Source organism: Rhyacophila brunnea, unplaced genomic scaffold (genome assembly GCF_057557595.1).
Source record: "Rhyacophila brunnea isolate RB1 unplaced genomic scaffold, BYU_Rbru_1.0 scaffold_1, whole genome shotgun sequence".
Classification (NCBI taxonomy): domain Eukaryota; kingdom Metazoa; phylum Arthropoda; class Insecta; order Trichoptera; family Rhyacophilidae; genus Rhyacophila; species Rhyacophila brunnea.
Genome location: NW_028232751.1, coordinates 35,168,122 through 35,190,303, shown reverse-complemented (window position 1 = coordinate 35,190,303; position 22,182 = coordinate 35,168,122). Strand labels below are relative to the sequence as shown.

Genomic DNA, 22,182 nt, shown 5'->3' with positions numbered 1-22,182 from the left:
ATGTCAAAACGGAATAAGAAATGACAGAAATGAAAATGGATTTAGTTTAGAATATAGTGTAATGATCTCTGTATAATATTATACAGATACAGCAGTAGGTACCTATCTTTGCGGTCGTTTAGCGGAAGTATTTTATCGTAATCTTACGTAAATCCATCTTATCCTACTATCTATCTATCTATCTACCTACCATCCTACTATCTAGAATATAGACTATGTATCAAAATTATACGTATTTTGTAAACAGCACGACTAGGAACTGTTTTTAAAGTTTGCAAATGTTTTACAGAGTCTACAAAATGAACGAAGGCCTTAAGCAAACGTTTGTTGTTGTGAATAAACTATTAAAATGACATTTGAAAGTGACAGATGAAGCAGCCAATTTGAATGACGTGTGACGTCAGATTGCTTACGTCACAAACAGTGCTATACGCTATATGGTGGAAAATCGGTTAAATAGCTTATAAATAATTTGGGAATCTCATACATACGGTCCTACGGCTTAGAATAGGCAGGGTTTAATTGAATTTCAAAAATTAACTAGCTTTATCTACAGATTTTAATTTTAGTTATATGAAAACAAACATTTGACTGACAAAGTTTAGTATGCACTATGTCAGATCTTAACAGCTTACCTTCCACCCTCGCCACTGGTACCTACCAATAAAATCATTCCTACTCAACAATTCCTAGATAACTGAGATATTTAGAGAGCTGATAATAAATACTTAATTTTTTTTGTTTTCTCCTGTATTTTCTCTTATAATAAAATTAAATCAAATTCAATTCCTCCTATTCAATTAAGGAAGCAAAATAACTTCGAAGTGGAAACAAATGAAAGTATTATTAATTTTCAAGAAGAAGGCAATAGTGTTAAGGATGAATGCAGACGTATTATTTAGTATTTCATTTTAACACCTCTCTTTATTATCGTAGCATAACATCTTCCAGTCATTTCAAGCAGAGCGTTGGAGCGGACCTCTTTTTTGAGTTGCTCCGCTCCAGCTTCGTTCCGGAACTTAATACTTGCTCCAGATCTGCTCCGGGTAAAAAGTTTTAATAAGTTTTATACGTATACAAATGTTAAAAAAAAAGTAGTTTTAAAATAATCGTCATTTTCATTAATAATTCTACTAAACAAAATCTGGCAGCGAATCGTTTCTCATTATTTGCCTCTTCTGTCAAAAAAGCGATTATTTATCACTCGGCAGTGTTTCCATGTTTCAAATAATTCCAGTGTTGCAAAGTGTCAAAATAATACTAGTTTCATTGGATTTTAGGACGAAAATTTAATAATAAAAAAAATATCCTGAGCAGTGGAGCACTACAAATTTTCGGTGCTCCGGCTCCGCTCCTGCTCCGGGTAAAATTCCATTGCTCCAGTGCTCCGTACTCCTGCTCTGAGCTCCGCTCCAACGCTCTGATTTCAAGGTATTTTACATATTTTTCTGTCATTGCAAAACAAGCTGGAAGACCTCTACTTATTTCGTCAATTTGGACAGGGATCTAATTCAAGAAGTAAATTATAGTACTGCGACTATTTTATTCTTAAAATAATTGCACTAAAATTACTATAGACACATACAAAATATATGTCTGCATTGCTATACAATTAATAATGTTTTAGACTTTGAACATTCAACTTTGTAAAATTTGGTTTGCTTAATCACGTATTTGTGACCGCATGCAGGGGCTCTAACTTATATATTTATATATATTCCCAACTTTCCTGTAATTTAAAAATATATAAATAATCAAACTTTATTAGCAAATCAATGAAGCATTTTGACATTTTAACTTGGTTAAGTCCCCCGTTACTGTAATGTCACCTTAGGTTACCCAGCCCAATCAACTGCGATTATATCAGTTAATATGCATCTATTTAAATTGTTATTATTTCAAAATCGATAGCATTAACCAATAAATACATATAATTGATAGATATCCATTATCTTTTATTTACTTGTCATTTATAATTAATGCACATTGCAAACAGAGCATCGCGTGTCATAACAAATAAAATGCATATATTTAAAAGTATAGGTATACGACATATAGGAACATACTCGATTGTGAGAAATACATATATAAGTAAAGGGTGAGATTAACATAGATTATGATTTGTAAACTGTAATAATGTATGAAAATACTCGTATGGTATTAATTAAGTTTCAATGCCTTTTTGATAATTTTATAGATAGGTACAACAAATAGTAATAGTATGATGATGTATTAGACTTATTTATGTTACCAAATTAGGTATGTACCTTTTTTCTACTCTAATTTGTCAATCTCATAATCTTGTAACCTCAAGCGGTGTCCACATTGGCAAAAAGTTGCTGGCAACATCATTAAATTTCGATTAAACTAATTTATGGTCATATAAATTATGATAATTATCGTGAAATTTAATGAGGTTGCCAGCAACTTGTTGCCAATGTGGACACGGCATAAGATAACACCACCGGATCGGATGAAGTTCATTGGCTTCATAAAGAGAAGGTTAAATAATCGGGTAGTATTATTGTATTATATCCTACGGTTTTTAACTAGAACATCAGACGGAAAGTGATAATAGCATAATATTTTTTAACCCAAGTTATTGAATCTAATCCTATGCATTAGTGAGATGGGAAAATTCGGGAGATTTGTACAAAATATTTCATAGTTTCCCCGACCAATCACTATTCTAGAGCAAGGGTGTGTGGGGAAAACAAGCGTCTTTTTACAATACGCTTTGATTTGTATAGGTATTGAATGTTTATTATTCTTCCGGAATATGAACGGATGTTGACTCCTATTTTTCTTTGTACGTGTTTTCTGTTTGTTTTTGTCACGAAAAATGATCCAGATTTTGCTTCTTTTGTCTTTTCTGAAAATTCTTTCAAAATGAGTATTAAAGCGCTTGAAATATTACCGCACCTGCCATTTGTGATACTATAACTTCTAGGAAAATACGCCTTTGTTCCACAAAAAAGATCCGATACAAAGGTATACATATGCGAGTAACAAAAATCGACAGGCACATTTTCTTATACAGTGCTGTCTTCGGCAGCAAAAGTTTCAAATAAGGACGACCTTGATTTACCAAAGTAAATCAGAAAATCTATTACCTGGAGAAGTTCGTCGTTAATTCAAAACATCAATGAAATAAACATAATTTGAAAACACCCAAAAAAATTTTTTTGAATAAAATATGACGTCCGACGGGACTTGATCCTGTAACACCTGGATTCACGTTAATGGGCTTTAACCAATTAAACTAAGAGCATCTTACTTAATTATGATGAATTTAACTAATAGTTCTTACATGAAATGCTTATCAAATTATTGCATTAAAAGAAATGGTTTATTAAATCAATGAAATAATAGAAACTATGCAATAAATTATGATTAATACAGTCCCCTTCTAACCCAATTTAAATTTCAAGTATTAAAGGTTTATATTACGTATTACAATTATGCCGAAATTACATTAGACTATCATTAAAGATAATATAATAATAGGTACGTATCATTTTTTTTAGTTGAAATACAAAATTTAATTCACATTCACAAAAAGCACTTTTCATAATATAGTACTGCGAGTAGGTACTGTCAACTTTTGGTGAAAAAACATGTTGAGTATTTATTTATATGACACACATCACTATGTAGTTTTAATTGCATATAATTATTGAATAATCGTTGTGATGCAGTTCCATTATCTCTAATATATATTTTAATTTCGAAGTACGTGCAATTTTTTTATTAGCAGGGCAACATTTTAAGGTAGGTTAATTTAATTGACTTATTCTAAACAGTAAAGTTCTCAGAATATTTTTTTTTAATAATTATTATTATTGTTCACATCTCCAATAAAAATATATTTTTTTTAAATTTGTCAGTACCCATGTACATATTATATTTTTTATCAGTTGATAATATCATACTGAAGCGGACGAAACCAGTCTTGATCATAAGTAAATTATGTGAAATAAGTACCTACTTCATATTGTGTTGTACAGTAAAGTTAATATATTGCTAATGTAATCGTTGATATATATGTATGTAATATTGATTAAGATTTTTTTAAAAACTAACATCTCCAATCTTCCACACGGTTAATGCGACCCCGGTAAATCGAGAGTCGAATATATTATTTTTCAATTAAGTATAACCCAGCAGACTAAAGTTGAAAAGTATTAATTAGTTATTATAATATTTTATACTAGAAATAACAAAATTCTCTATTCCTTATTAAATTAATTTCCTCATCTTCAACTTAACATAATTTAATTAAATCATATTTATATTGAAACTTTTTTATTATTATTAGTAGGTATCTATTATACTAACAGCATACTAATAATGATTTCTTCATTTATGTTCCTAATATTAATTAATTTATGGTTTTCTGATTTAGGGAATTACAGATTTCTGATATAAATGGGCTCAAAATATGTATTGACTCTGAAGGTATGATAATTTAAATTTATATCCTGTATCTGACTATTTTTTGGCGACTAAATCATACTTAAGACACATTCAGACAGACATTGATTTACATAAATAAAAATTATAAACTAAATGGTATTTGAAAATATAATTTATAAAAAGTTGCTATACTTATCTATCAAATAAATAATAATAGTAATCATCAAATAATAATCAAACCTATGAAATAATGAATACAGAGTAACTTTTACCTGGATGTAATAACTTTGGCAGGAGTTGAGGTGTTGTTTTTATTATAAAGCCTTTTAATTAAACTGGGGGTCGCTTTCCCTCTCGTATAACGCATAATGACAAAAAAACAAAATAATTGGATATAACAGTGGCTCACAAGCTTGCAGCATACATGTACCTCGTTCAATACATTGATATTACAATATACATAATAATAATTTAAAGGGAAAAACTAATAATCCTTCTACGTACTGTTAAAAGAACACATACTACAGCTTGGTAAATACAGTACAAATTAATAAAGATATGTAATGAAATAGACTTCTTCAAGTGTTAAATTAAAATTTGTTGGTTGCATAACTCTAAAAAAGATAACCGCTGGATAAATTAAGACATCCAGTAGTAATAAGAGGTATAAAAGTCTGGAAGGTACACTTAGAGGTCACTGAATTGGCAAGATAGTGGATTTCTGTGGATTTCAATAAAATAACAACACATTACACGAGACTCAGATTAATAGAAGCAACTTGAAGAAGCTTTTATTCACCAGTAGATTAATCTAGATTCTAGGGTTATGAGGGATATGAAAAAAATATGTATTCTTGATATTTTTCTCTTAGTCTCGAATGTGGTGTATTGATTTTGGGTTTTTCCAGGGAAGACGAAGCAGAGGAAGATCATCAGCGCGCTAGAACGACGAAATAAAGAAGCTGACTCGGGACATCCTTAACTGTACTGAAAGAAACAGAAGATCGTGTGGGGCAGAAAGTCTTGTTCGCTCGAAAGATGACAGAATTTCAAGGTGGTCATAATCCTCACCCATGAGATAACGCCGAAGATGAGAAGGGGATATAAATATAATATGTAAATATGCATAGTAGTATGTAGGTAAGCCATTAAAATTATTTATGATTCAAAACTGGGTCATTTGTCTCAAACAACCCCTCAGAAAATATCCACTATGTTCACATAAGCTACAGCAGCCATTGTGAAATATATGAGATAATAAAAATAAGATTTATCACTTTAGAGTACCATGTTGACAGTTTTGCCACCGTGAAAATAATAAACTTGCCAGAACAGAGATAATCTCGTTTGACAACTGTTGAACCGGCTTCCAGAATTCCTGGTAATGTTATTTGCCAAATGGGAAGTGAAAAAACTGCCAAAAATATTACAGCCCTTGGAGCCATTTCATGCGCGTGTCAAAATTGGCATTTAAATTTTACTTGTACCCGCCGAGACTGTGTACCAGAGAGAATATGTCATTGTGAAATTATGCATTCACTCATATGGCAGTAGGGTTTAAATAATAATATACTTGGAAACAGACTTGGATTTCCCATAAACTATATCGACTAAAGCAAGGGTTCTCTAATTGGTAGGAATGCCGAGAATTGAAAATAAATTAAATTACAATCTTTTGCAGATTTCCATAAATTAAAAATCATTTACGCAACACCATTGGCCAACATTGATTAAATTAATATTCACTTCATCTAATCCTCGACCAAGTCTGAAATATTCGGCGTATTAAATTTATTTTATTATATTATGTATTTTGTGTTTAAAATATGTGTTTAAATTGTTTTTTTAATAATTTATTTTTTCAATAGTCTTGCATATGATGTGCGCCTTAGATATAAATAACTCACTAATACATACCAATACAAGATATATTTTTTTTTCAATACAGTTATAACTACTACAGAGCCAGTCGAAACGTTTCAAATACTCATAATCAGCCTGATGGATGGCAAGAACTTTTTCAGGAAATATTAATATTTCTTTGGCATTGAAGACAATACTATACTTGTATCAGATTTAAACAAAACAGGTATACGTCTTCTAATGATCATTGATCGTTATTATAGGTAAGTGTTAGTTGTACTTATATATTTCTATCTGACCCGGCAAACGATGTTCTGCCATATAAATTATTTCTAGTGAATATTTTGGTTGTTAAATAAAAAAATAACGAATGTTTTGTAAGTGTGTGGGGATGGGATCTATGACAGACAAAGGAATGGAGCGCTGTAGACGATGACCACCGATAAAAACAAGAAAACACCAACCATTCATTTTCTCAATTCAAAATGAGTAATGATGTTCATAATGAATGGATTACCTATGGCGGGATCTCATTGTTTAATGTTTATGTAATATCTGTCTTATCCTTTCCAAAAAATTAGCGGATATTGGAGAGCGTCGTATGAACGGTGTGTGTAAGGAAAGGAACTCCAGATTATTTTTTCTTCTTCGAATCACGATTTCTCGCGTCGATGTACGGTCGCCAACCATGATTCCAGCAACGTCGTCAACAACAGCCGCATCGAATCGACGCACGTCCTCTCCAGATGGTGTTTTATCAGGATTGATGACAATAGCGTGATTGTCACTTTGCAATTCGTGCATGTGTGATTTGAAGAATTTCAATAATTCATTGTGCTCATTCAATAGGGCATCCAGTTCGCCGACGATGCGCCTGGCATTATGCAAATTTAGTTTATTGTAGCCGCAATGTGCATCCACACGATTGATGTCCTCACCCCCAATGAAGTAGATTTATAAAAAATTATGTGGTTTGTTTGGCATTGGCAGCAATGAACCTACTTTGTGGTACACTTGGCCTTTGATTTTGAACGTTGAATGGAATTGTTGACCATTGCCGCAGTATTGTGAACTATTTCTGTTGCTCCGAACGAAGTCATTTGGAAGCATAAATTAAATGTGCGAATGGACTTCAGGAACAGGTTTGAATCTGGAACCGTGCCGATGAGCAAGCCGTTCAATGGTTCTGGTGGTGTCTCAATTTCTGGTAGTTGCACTTTTCCTGATGCGCAACACATTCCGGCTGACTCACGTTTGAATTTGAGCGCATGACAATGGGGTCATTCTTAATCCATAGCACCAATCAGCTCTTACGGATGAGCGAAATATTCAATATCTGGCTCGTACTCGAATGCGATACGAAGGAACGAAGCGGATGTAAATGCGCGATGTACTTGTTGGCGTTGTCGGTCATTTGCTCTGCGTGTGTTAACTACGAACCGGCGCGCTTGGCTCCGTTCCAATTGTCGTTGTTCATTTCGTTCAGCTCGTGCCTTTTGTGATTGAGATGCATGCAATTGCGACATGCTCACACGCACATTTTTGTTATCTCGTTGGATTTACTCGTCTGTTCTTTCTGCTCTACTATTTTGCATGTTTATTGCTTTATTCGTTCAACGGCCCAAATGGGCCCCCTTGCGTCTTGCTGGCATTGTTTACTGTAATACACGCACATAAATAGATACATTAAAATAAATCGTACAAAATTTTGCACGCACTGCGTTGTGATATGCCGAATGAAATGTCAAAATGACGCGACGCTTCTCTTGTATTCTTCTCGGATGTAGCGCTATCTGTCATTCAACAACATAAATAATTTCGTTATGTTTGAATTACGAACGACGGTTAAATTTGTTCATACAAAAATATAAAAATCGCGATTAAAAAATGGGAGGGTAGGGGTAGGAGTTTTTTGTGGAAATTGGGGTTGTAAGTATTTTTTAATACCAAATAAAAAAAAATACAAAAAAAAATTGTCAAAAAAATAAAAGAAAAAATTTTCTGGATAGAGATACCCTAATCACCTAGCGGTTTAAAATATACTTTATGACCTATTCTCATACCTAAAAAATATACATTAAAAAAATCATAAAAATCGGTCGAGCCGTTTCGGAGGAGTGCGACCACAAACACCGTGACACAAGATTTTTATATATATAGAGCTTATATACCTAATCATATGGAATAATCAATACCAAAAAATGGATAAAAATAATTCAGAAAATAAAATCACACAACTAGCCACATAAAATGTCAAATTGGGACCGGCAGAGTATTAATTCAAACAAAAGGCCCTGTTCGGGATGGTGATGGCTGAAAGTTCTCTGGGGAAGGCATCTGCACCTTATCTGTCTTATCACACTCGCAAAGTGACGACTCTTTTCAGCCCTTATTTATGCATCATACACATCTGGAATTATCATACCACAAATCAGTAATTTCATAGATTCTGCATAAATAGAGACGAACATCTTCAAATTTTCCAACTTCGATATTGAAGTGAGTGTTGTTAATATTAAGTATAATGGAAAAAATATGTCGTATCGAAATGCACTGTCAGTCACAATGTGTTAGTTCGTGATAAGTATATTTTCAATAGTCTTATAATGAATACATTATCACTAAATCTGATAAATTTTGTCGATTTTAAGACGGTTTTCATTTACACTTACAGTATTAAAAAAATACAGCGATATGTACATATGTACTTCCATAAAAACCACTCGATTAGGAAGCAAATACAAATATTATGTATCTTTGTGAAATGACAAATGATAATGCTATCAATATTGAGAATCGCTGGATCAATATAATATGCATACAAGAAGTTTGACACCTTAGGGTTTCTAGATGTAAAAATTGATCGACTATATGACAGCAAAGAGCTGAAGATTAAAAGCTGTGGAAAGAGCTGAGAAGACAAATAGTAAAAATATTAAGTTTATAATTATTAGTGACTACTTTAATTTTTTAACATGGAACATGTTTTACTTATGACCTCCAACGCTAAAACGTTACGAAAAATAGATCTAGAAAAACCTTAGTCCAGCGAAGGCGCGTTCGGCGGAGCGTTGAGGGCGCGCGCAACTAAAACGTATAACCGTATAAACGTATAACCAAAAAAAAACATTGTCTACATTGTCTACGTCGAAGGAATAAATTGAAAAAAGTGTTTGCTGTTCGGGATAAAATAAAATGTAAATACGAGCGACGACCACGCGATACTTCGGCGAAAGTAACGTTTGCGCAGTTTGTATCCAAGTATTACAAAACTAAACAAGGTCATTATGCACTGAAAGATGCCCCCCGAGTGATCAGATTGCGGCAGTATGAAATCGGGGATGTAACGGAATACAAACGAGAAATAGTTACTTTACACTATCCTTTCTTCAACGAGGAGATTGATATTCTAGATGGGCACATATTCTTGAATATTTACGAAGCCCTCGAAGATGCCATTTTAAATCGACGAAAAGAGTTTGAATCCGGTATAGATAAAACGAGGGGGTCAGAAGCATAAGCAGCTTTCTGACAAAAAATGACTTTTTAACCTATGAATGCAGAATCATAAAGCTAAAAATTCTGCACGTTGTGAGCTGATGTTTTACTAACAAGCTTGGCTTTCTACCATAGAAAATCGTTGTTAAAAATTAGCTTCAGAAGCAAACCCAGCTTTCTTCACTCTAAATGTTTCGTCCCATACAAAAAGTCACGTGACAAAATGGCGGCTCAGTACATTTTGGCGGTTGCCGCGCGAGTTTTCGCTACGGCTTATAATCGTGATTATTGTGCTAAAATTGTGAATCAAAGTGTTAAATTACAAATTTTCGAAAGATGGAGAGTCACCTTTTGGAAATAGCTTCAAATAAAGCTAGGAAACGTTCAAGATGTCCAGAAAACTGGAAGAGAAATATGACTAAAATTTCGAGGCATGTAACTGTCACTTGACCAATAAGACAAGCATCAAAACTTTTTTTGAACAATATAATTCTTACAATTTTTTTTTTAAGGTACAGTCCTAAGGAAATGCCGATTGCGCCGACATGCAACCACAACCAAAAGTCATTAAAATGTGCCAATTTAAAGATGAAGGATAATACGATGTGAAACTAATTTTAAATATTATTAATTGTTTTTAATTTAAGGCTATACTTCAGTTGAGGCATGGTCTAAAAAGATCCTGGCTAGACGATGCGTGGATTTTGCAAATGACGCGTGCCGAACGAAATATAATTTGACATAAAAATCCAACATGCGTCCATTAATATTATGTTTATTGTTATAAATTACTAATAATAATAGTATATTCATTGACATCTTTTCTTTTTTAAGTACTTAAAAACATTAGGAATATTTTCATCCGAAACCGTGACAAAACAAATCGACGTACAGACACCACGACTGTCGGTCAGTCTCCGAATGGCAACGCGGCCGAAATTATGTCCTACATAGTCTTGAAATTTATCAACCGTTTCACTTATGTACGCTCTTAATATCATTGTTTACCAAATGTATGTATTATGTTATAGGAATAATTATTACTGTAACATGTTTTTTCTTTAAGAATATTTTTATTTCATAGTTCATATGCTATACATTAATTAACATTCTGGCAATTTATTGTAATCATTATTACATAAACTGAAGTAAAACACTGTCTTGTGTCTACCACTGTCATGTATTTTAACACAAGTATATCGAATGCTTACGCATACAAACCGATGCTTATTTTCACGTGTAATGCAAACAAAAAATCCTTTCTATTGTAAGTAATATTATTAGGTATATCTTATAATTAGAAATAAATGACTTTAATAAATTTGTTTTTTTTTGTGCACGTAAAGATATTTTTCATTTATTCAAGTTACAAAACATGGCCGACAAGTTAAAATCTAAGAAGCAAACATGGCTTTCTTTCAAGTTGTCAAAAGCAAAGTCAGACTTCTTGATGGGTGAGAAGCAAATGCAGCCTTCTTGATATTTGTTATGCATATATCTTAAACATGTAATAAAATTAATGAGTTTTAAAAGTTAAATTGACTTTGAAACACAATATTCTACTATAATGTATAGCTCACATACATTAAATTAAATTGTAAGACTTGTTATCAGTTTTTGACGTTTTTCTCAAAACTACCCACGTGGTAGAAAGCTGCCTTTGCTTTTGGGCACCTCAAACAATGAAATATTGTAAACAATTGTGTACCAGAACTGACGAGTAAAACGAGGGTCAAGGGCAACAAAACAATTACGCGAAAGGCAAACAAGTTTCAAACAACTTCTTGCAGTCTCTTTAAGCCAACACGATGACATAAAATTACTGCGGATGTCAGACTTATCCTCCGTTATTCTAAAACGAGAGAATGTACTGTCGTCCGAAGAGTACTGCTGAGAGATGAGAATAACAAATAAAGAGCAACGAGAGTTAATATTGGAAGCGATTCATAGAATGCACAACAATGCCGATTCAGAACCCCTTCAGATATTTTTAACTGGATATTTTGAGACGTATAACAGATTCACTCAACACCATAATTATTCTGCTTACAATAATTCGTATGTTGCTTGTGCATCCACTGGTAAAGTGGCTACTGCTATCAATGAAACAACTGTACATTCGGCTTTTCAAATATCTTGCTCCAGAACGGATCACAGGTTGTCTATCGAATCTTTGAATTCATTTCGCAGTGGTTTCAAAAACATCGATATCGTTTTTTCTAGATGAGGCTAGTAGTTAGTAATAAATTTTCTTTCAAATTTGGAAAACCAGTATTCAGAAATTCAGTAGGCAGAAAATCAGATATTCGGTAGCCAACACGCCAAAGCATGTTCCATGTTTCATAATTTTATCCGTCAGGGTTTAAGTTACCATCATCTGAGGGGCCCAGGACGCGTTAATGTATTGTCTCTTTTTTCTCAATCTTTTTTTACGAAAATATATTTTGTTTACATAATAATTGAATATAATATATGACTATTTAACACACGAGACGCATTAGAAACAGTGTGTACAATTTTGCAGAAAATAAATTAGGTATGTAAGGACATACTATTACATTGTTGTTTGTACCATATATTATTTGAGCGTAAATTCACCTATTAAGTTTATTACTAACATAAACCTGTAAGGTTTAAAACCAAACACCGAAACTCCTTAGAAATCATGTGGATAAACAACCTTTAATTGCATTTTACTGAAAATTTTCTTTTTCGACATTATAATACGCTGGCTCTCATGTAGAGTTAGTATTTTTAAACGATTACCTACTTATGATTATTCAGTTATATTGTCTGTAGTCGTATTTTTCATATTCCCTTAAATATGATTTATGTTACTTACCAAAATAAAATGACATAAGTATATGTCTTCAATAAAATGCAAAACGAGCAAAGCCAAAAGACATGTCATAACTTGTTTACTTATTCATTCCAATACCGTTTCGCTGAATGCTCCCAAAATGGTTTGAAGTAAAAATATGTCGGTATATCTACTTATGATAAATTTATTATTGCGTCTTATTTACATATAGAAAAAGGGGTACAATGATTATTTTATACCATCTTCACAATAATTATAATTTAGCATCGTTAAGCTACGATTACATTATGATCACGTACTGTCGCATGCTGGTACGGCGACAAATTTAGTCTATGGTTTCGTCATTCAGTGATAGAGAATGCTAATTCTAATGTATTTGTATTTTGAATTATTATTCACGCTAATGTCGATTGATTTTAACAGTTTCTACGTGGGCGTACGTAAAAATTACTTGCGATGCGATATTGCATACATAGATAATATTTACAACAGAACCCAACCTGCAAACCTTAAATAGTAGATATATAACTCATATAGTGCTGACACCGCGACTGGCACGTTTGCGTTACATGGCCATTAGATATAATTAACATGATATTTAAATATGGTAATTAAAAATCTATTAACTGGTCAGCAGTGATTGTGTTAACAAAATGTCCTGGGGGATGGGAGCATCAGTCTGATATTATTTTATATACTAAGAAAATTTGCACATTGCAAATCAAAGTCAAAAAAGACATTGCACACTTCATTCCTGTAGCGGCACCACTATGATAGCACATAACGTGATGATAGTGTATTTGAACCATTAGAGTTGTATTTTCTAAGGCAGGGAAAGGTAAACTCTTTTGCTCCGTGTGAAAATTTTCACTCGCTCAATATATTGGTTACATGCCCGGAATCCTAACACAACATGTGGATTTGCCAAATGCTATATTTAAGCCAGGATCAAATAATCTACCGGCCGTCTGTTGTGGCCTGCATTAGTTCCTAAGTAAAACTTCCACAGGACAGAAAAATTAAGTGAGTAATCACAATATCGATTTGATGAAATAGCGAATAAATTAATATGATGTCATGAGTCACAAGAAAACATTGCAAGAGTCAGATCTGTCTCGCATACTAGGTCACATTTTTTTTTCAATCTTACTCACCAAAAATTTCTAATTTGAAACACCTCAGAAATATATTTACTATAAAACGATGTTTGTACCTATTTTCAAACAAGAATTTCTTATCCACGTGTTAAAACTGTAAACTAATAATCTCTTCCAGTTCAGCTAATCGCACTTCCGTTTTCAAATGAAGAACACTCCCAAAATTATCATTTCATTTTACGCTTATGTGGTGTACGGGTCTATCAATTTACATATTTTTTTTATAATAAAAATAAGTCTAAAACGATAAAGAGCGATATTAGAATTATTATTAGTAAACTTTAAGTTTATTATTAAATATGTTTACCAACGTTGCATCTTTAAATTGTGCGTTTTTTTCAGTTAATGAAAAATAGTTTAATTAAAGACGATACATTTATTTTTCATTAATTCATTCATTTTCTCCACAAATTTTATCTAATAACGATAGTTAAATGTATTGTTCTATTAACAATAGTATTTAATTCGATGTATCTGTCTCGCTCTGAATTCAGTAATGTTGTTGTGTTTCAATGTTTTTAGATACATGTGGGTAGCAAACCTTAAAATATTTTTACAGTTTCACTATTCGTAGAATTTTAACAATAATTTTTGTACATACGGAACGAATGAAATAATTAATTAGAGTATTTTCGATGTTTTATAGAAATTTAGTTTATTATATAATTCAAATTTAAGCACACTAGTTTTTGAACAGTTTCCGAGAATGTTAATATTATTTAGAAACAAAGCAAAATAAAAATTAAATTTATTCATTTTCCTATAAGAACCAATCAGTGAAACTAAGCTTTTGTTCGCCAAAACCAAACCGTTAGCTTTGATGCGGTAGAAAATATTGATTTTTAAAATTCTACAAAATAATATTTCCCAAACTATCGCGATATTTAACTTGCTTGGATAGATACCTATAAGAGCTTTAAAAAATGATTTTATAACAATGCACAATTACCCAAAATCCTTGAAACTTTACTAATACAAATATGATAGTAAGTAATTCAAAGCATTTAACCACACAATTACAATAATATATGTGTTACTCTCCTATCGGTTTCATGTAATCTTACTTAGGTACTTTGAAAATCAATTTAATACGCTTGTACATTTTCCGAATGCTGTAATAGAGAAATGCCAATGTCTTTATCTATTTGTGTATACAACTTAAGATTTATATAATATAAGCTTTTTGTATTATAACAGTTAATGATGTTTCCAAAATGTTTTTGATGGGTTTGAATAATTATTGGTAGTCACAGAAAAGGTTAACAAATTTGCATGTTATTATAATGTACATATTATGACATATTGTTGTTTCCAATGATGTGTGTTTGTTCGTCGAATTATTTTAAATTCATTATATGAACAACTTGTTGTATACAAATCCAAGTAATTATAACTGCCTATCCTGAAAATAAATGTCATGGCATAATATAACTATGATGTTTGCCTCATATCATGAATCTAAGTGTAAAATGATTTGAACATAATTTAATCACTATTCTCAATATTGTTTTAAACTTGAATAATACAATATTTAAGCTCTTTGTCTATAGACCAAGGTTATCGTCAGTGCTTCTTTATTTAATATTTATAAAAGCTCAGTAAAGGCAGCGGACAGACAAGAGGTACTCGAGTGACCGGATGAAAAACGTTACGAGCTTTCCTTTTCATATACCTAACACTTAGAACAGTACTGTAAACTAATGGCGGAAGGCCATCGTCAGTGCCGGAAATCTCTAGTTTGAAGTTGACACATTCAGCAGCAAAAACAAATTACTCAAAACGTATAAAAATAGTTTCGTATCATTGTGAATAATTCTGAGAATTCAGTATATGAATTGTGGAATATAAATGAATATTTTCTAGACGGCTTTATTTCTATTATAAAATTATCTATCTAAAAGGGCATATCAATTTGCAATTCATATTGTATAATATTCAAATCCCGCCATTCTTCATACTCTGTATTATTTATTAAAATATCAGATTATACAGGTTAACAGCTTATTGTGTTAGGGTAGGTAACTTAATAATTTTTAATGAGGTGAAGTTAATTGGAGCATTTAAATTTAATTGATAAACCTGCGTATTTCTGCCTTGGGTACTACCCACTTTATTCAAAGAATTGAGAATATAATATAAAATATACCTTTTTATATTAAATATTCTTTTCTTCGTCTGGTATTCTAATTAAATTAAATAAAATGAGTACTTAAATTTAATGAAAAAGTGTTCAAGGTTATCAAACTCTTGTAATAAAAATAACTTTATTGTATTTTAACGATGTTTTTGGATATATTATACTCATATCTACAATAATACCTTAAATCTTGATAACATACCCTGACAGTCAATTTGGTATACAAAATAAAGAAAATGTAAATTATTAAACTAACGGATGTTGTAAGAAATGAAGAATACTACTTTAAGTATTAATGGGTTAACTAGAAAGGATGGTGCCAACGGTGGCGAAGAAATGTTATAGAATGGATGTCTCGAATGGGACATCGAAGTATTGGAAGACCTAATACTCGACGGATGGACGACATCGAAAAACCCGCCAGAATGGGTTAGTATATGTGGAAGATGCCTGTCTTCAGAAGTAGAAGAAGAGGATTGCGCTAGTATAACTAAATTATATTATATAACATAAGGTAAGCCTAGTCTAGGACGTATATTCAGCAATTGTTTGAAACTGACGTACATCTACATTATTACCATATCTGCAAATATTTCTGACAAATTATAATATGTAGTTTTGACAGTTCAATGAAACCTATACTAAAAATATTTCACCTAACATAATATTATAACATCTTAAGGGGGGACATGCTCAGCGTAGTAAATGGAGCTTTTGTTATATTTTCAAAGCACGATCCTGGACATACCTTAAACGTTGTAGATAATCTATTTATATAATTTTGAAGCCTTATTATCTTCTATATTTATTTTAAATATTTGATGACTGCATAAAGTATTTTTGTTACATAAAATAGTATTCTTTTAAACCTTTCGCTCTAATGTTTTAGAATATAGTCATATTTCGGTACACAACTGTGCAGTGGTGTTACGATTTTTTACATTTATTAAATTTTAAACGCATTTATAAACTATTAGTATAATTTATGACGAGATAATTTTAGTAAAATATTTACGATAAAAAATTATATTGATAATCTCTGCGATCCCAAATTAGACAAGAATTAGGCAATTTATTATTCAAAAAATCGGCAAGATTAACACATTTAAAGATAATTCTAAAGATACTAATTAAAATTTATGTCTTTGACCATTCAAGTGTGATAAACATCTTACGAATAATGATTGCTTTATAATAATTATTTACCTAAGAATAAGGTAGTGTTTTTTTTTTAAATACGCCATTTCTTTTGGCATTCCCCAGTGGTTAGGCTACAACATACGGTCGTAGCCATAAATTGACAAACTATAATTTAAGTAGGGAGTAAAATGATGTTAACGCGCGTGTTTGAACATGTACCGTTTAAAAAAATATTGGAATAATATGAGTACATAATATTTAGAAACAAAATAAAAAATAAATGTTTCTGGACATTTACACGTATTAATTTTCGATTAAGCAAACCGCTTGTACTAATATTTATTATCAAGATTCAACAAAGTATTAATTATTTACTTCTATTTATGATTCAGGAAGCGTTTGAATAAACTTTATGCGAATAAATGCTATATATTCTTTGTTATTACTTTTCTTGTTAGTGAGTAAATAAACCAAAACATTTAGGCCATATAATGGAATCTCGAGACAAAGAAGTTTATTCCTATTCTGTATAGATTCTTTATCTCAGTCGAATAGAATTTTTTCTTTTGGTTTAATTGAGTTCCTAAGAAGCCCTTTCCCTATATTATGATCTTTTCACTTCTCTTGTATTTATCTTAATGAATTGTTAGAACTTCTAAATTGCATTTTGTAATAATAACACAGCTACCCAGAAGTGAGCTTTGACACCATTTTCAACAAGTCTTAGTGTAATCTCATCAATTAGGTTAATATATAATATTACGGTATACACACACTAAGTCGTGTATTTATATCGTATTATAAATTCCAATTACAAAGCATGTTCATACATGCATTACAGTAATATACAATAGAGTATTACTGTTTATATTATATCTCTATATATATAAAAATCTCGTGTCACGATGTTTGTGGTCGAACTCCTCCAAAATGGCTCGACCGATTTTTATGAATTTTTTTATGTATATTTGTTAGGTATGAGAATAGGTCAACAAGTATATTTCATACAGCTAGGTGATTATGGTATCTCTATCGAGAAAAATTTTCTTTTATTATTTGGCATAAAAAATACTTATAACCCCAAATTTTAACTCTCCTTCCCACCCTCCCATTTTTTAATCGCGATTTTATTATTTTTGTATGAACAAATTTAACCGTCGTTCGTATTTCAAACAGAATGAAATTATTTATGTTGTTGAATGACAGATGGCGCCACGTCCGAGAAGAATTCAAGAGAGGCGTCGCGTCATTTTGAAATTTCATTCGGCATATCACAACGCAGTGCGTGCAAAATTTGGTACGATTTATTTTATTTTATCTATTTTTTTGTGCGTGTATTACAGTGCACAATGCCAGCAAGACGCAAGCGGGGCCATTTAGGCTGTCGAACGAATAAAGCAACAAACATGCAAAATAGTAGAGCAGAAAGAACAGACGAACAAATCCAACAAGAGAACAAAAACGTGCATGTAAGCATGTCGCAATTGCGTGCATCTCAATCATAAGAGGCACGAGCTGAACGAAATCAAGAACGACAATTGGAACGGAGCCAAGCGCGCCGGTTCGTAGTTAACACACGCAGAGCAAATGACCGACAACGCCAACAAGTACATCGAACATTTACATCCGCTTCGTTCCTTCGTCTCGCATTCGAGTACGAGCCAGATATTGAATATTCCGCTCATCCGAAAGTGCTGATTGGTGCTATGGACAAAGAATGTCCCCATTGTCATGCGCTCAAATTCAAACATGAGTCAGCCGGGATGTGTTGCGCATCAGGAAAAGTGCAACTACCAGAAATTGAGATACCACCAGAACCATTGAACGGCTTGCTCATCGGCACGGTTCCAGATTCAAACCTGTTCCTGAAGTCCATTCGCACATTCAATTCATGCTTCCAAATGACTTCGTTCGGAGCAACAGAAATAGTTCACAATACTGTGGCAAATGGTCAACAATTCCATTCTACGTTCAAAATCAAAGGCCAAGTATACCACAAAGTAGGCTCATTGCTGCCAATGCCAAACGAACCACATAATTTTTTACAAATCTACTTCATGGGCGGTGAGGACATCAATCATGTGGATGAACGTTGCGGCTACAATGGCCTCAATTCGCCTATTTCCAGGCGCATCGTCGGCAAACTGGACGCCCTGTTGAATGAGCACAATGAATTATTGAAATTCTTCAAAACACACATGCACGAATTGCAAAGTGACAATCACGCTATTGTCATCAATCCTGATAAAACACCAGCTGGAGAGCACGTGCGTCGATTCAATGCACCTGTTGTTGACGACATTGCTGGAATCATGGTTGGCGACCGCACATCGACGCGAGAAATCGTGATTCAAAGAAGAAATAATAATCTGGAGTTCATCGCTGACACACACCGTTCATACGACGCTCTCCAATATCCGCTAATTTTCTGGAAGGGGCAAGACGGATATTGCATAAACATTAAACAACGAGATCCTGTCACAGGTAATTCATTCATTATGAACATCATTAGTCATTTTGAATTGAGAAAATGAATGGTTGATGTTTTTTTTGTTTTTATCGGCGGTCATCGTCTACAGCGCTCTATTCCTCTTTCTGTCATAGATCCCATCCCCACACACTTACGATACATTTGTTATTTTTTATTTAACAACCAAAATATTCACTAGAAATAATTTATATGGCAGAGCAACGTTTGCCGGGTCAGCTAGTTATATATAACATTATATTATTATGTATTGTTACCATTGTGAAATTCTGATGCATTATGACGGTCTACTTAATTAAATAATTGTTTGACCTAAACAGACCAACTTTAATTTTATTTATTTCAAAATTATTTCCGCATTTTCCGGGGAAAAAATTCAAAAATATTCAAATAGAGACGAGGCGTGTTTTGTCTCCCGCCTGCAAGATTACTCCCTACAAGGATTTTTTTAGAAAACAAATTCGAGATGAGTCGTAAAATATAATCTGTTTAAAAAAAACTCTTCGTGGGGCGGTCAACATATCGGATTGCAAAACCAATGAAAAAAAAATGTTGTATTACATATTGGGTTTAGGTATGATTGACTTACTAGGTTTTTTTAATAATATATTTCAATAAAGTGACTATTTGTGTTTATTTTTAACATTTTTTATTAACGAACATTACATTCGTTTTATTACATTACTCCTGAAAAGTATGTTTTATTTGATTCTATCACAGACTTTTAAGTAATATTGCCACCAATAAAAAACATTTAGTAAAATAATTTATAACAAAGAGTTCTAAAAATTTATTTTTTATGTTAATAAAATAACTCTTCTTTCATTTCAGTGGGTAGAAGTTTTTGAAGAATAATAGAGAAAATGTATGGGTGTGGATGTATAAATTCAGTGACTCACTAAAAGAGAGTTGTTTGTATAAAACTCGATTAAAATGCGTTTAGTAGGAAGGGTTGGCATAAAAAATTCCCTTTCTACGTTTCTATTACTGTTGACTTCACTCTCTATGTTAGTGTTTCTTAAACTTTTGACTGATAAATTTCTGTCAATTAAAAAAATTCTTAGATAATTTTGTGACCAAAAAGTCGTTATATAAATACAAAACTACATAGAATTACCATTCTTTTATTCAAGCGTAATACGGTATGCTTTAAATATATCTATGATATTACGTATTAACAATGTATTTATAACAGTGACATTTATTGTAAAATGGTGTGTTTTTAAACATAATATAGGTATTACTTGCTTGTTGGGACAATAACTAACATAGCTTTTTTGTAAAAAAAAAAAAATGCACTCGTCTTAAGGATATATAAATCTTTCATTCAAGCTATCAAACATTGAAATGTATTCAGTCGTTTTCATGTTATTCCATGTAATATTGAAATATAATTATATTATATTATATTATTAAGTAATATTCTTTTTTAAATATTATGATGATAAAATGTTATTATTTACCTAGTGCAGAGGAAACCATCAACATCTGAATCATTCATTATAATATTATAATAATATATACATATAATATATATATACATATATAATTGAATACTTTTTTGAGATACGAATTCTTAATTCCTTGTAAAGATTATTTAGACTAATTTATAAAGAATATGTTGTGTGTTTACTTATATTTACATTTAGTACGTATCATGACATATTTATCAAATTGATAATTATAGCCTACATTATTACTATAGGTCATAGGATATAAAACATAATTTTACACAATTGGTTTAGAAATAATTGTATTATTAAGTATCTAGGTACCAATCTTAGATAAGTAGTGGCATTGCTATGCCTCTGTCAAATAGCTAAAATGCGTTTGGTAATTAGTATTTCGACATAATATGTTTAGTTGTATTAGTTTAAGATGTGCCAGCAGATTACCAATCACTTTGAGAAGCGCTGCTACTATACTCCAAGTTGCGAATGAGCTTTTATCTTAGCGACTATCATTTACGAGTGGAAAAACTTGAACACTTTCATTATCACTGGTCATGTTAGGAAAACCCTATACTTATCTTACAAAACCGACAGTTTTTTTAGTGGTAGGCAACTCTTCACTGTCACTCGTTTATTTTAATTTAAGCAAAACGAAATACGTACCGAGTATTTTATTTTATTTAAAAATGCCTGATGAAAGAGGTGAGGACATTATTTTGTTATAAAATTCTTTCGACAATTTATAGAAATATGCCGTTATACCAATAACACGTTTCAATAAAATATCTACGGTCACTAAATACATATTATTCGATATTAGGGATTTTATTACTGGTATCTCAAAACCGGGAATCAGAATATATAATCCCGGGATTTCCAGGTTAGTTTTCATATATTTATTTGGTGGAAAATGTCATATTTTAATGAATTATATCTTTGATAGTTTCTAAATTTATAAAAAAAAAATTTTTTAATCCATATGGTTTAATATGTATGACAGAACAATATCAATTCGATAATATTTTAAGATTTAACCAGATGGTGATTCTGGTTAATGTTGATTTATTCTCACTACAAAAAAATATATAGATAAGTAGGTACCATTATTTTTATTATCATAATAAAAGAATACATAACTTGACAATGAATTGCAAATTTTTTCAAAACATTTTGAAACAAACTTAACACAAAAAATGAATTTTTATTTTTTT

General features: G+C 31.7%; 1 long non-coding RNA gene across 1 annotated transcript in view; it reads left to right on the top strand.

Annotated features, from left to right (window-relative positions):
* Positions 1 to 20,801, top strand: part of LOC147079714 (uncharacterized) — a 75,258-nt gene extending 54,457 nt beyond the window's left edge. The window contains exons 2-4 of the long non-coding RNA XR_015070194.1: positions 5,325 to 5,556; positions 6,365 to 6,542; positions 20,352 to 20,801. This is a non-coding gene — a long non-coding RNA (uncharacterized LOC147079714). The remainder of the gene's footprint in view (positions 1 to 5,324; positions 5,557 to 6,364; positions 6,543 to 20,351) is intronic.
* The last annotated feature ends 1,381 nt before the right edge of the window (positions 20,802 to 22,182 follow it).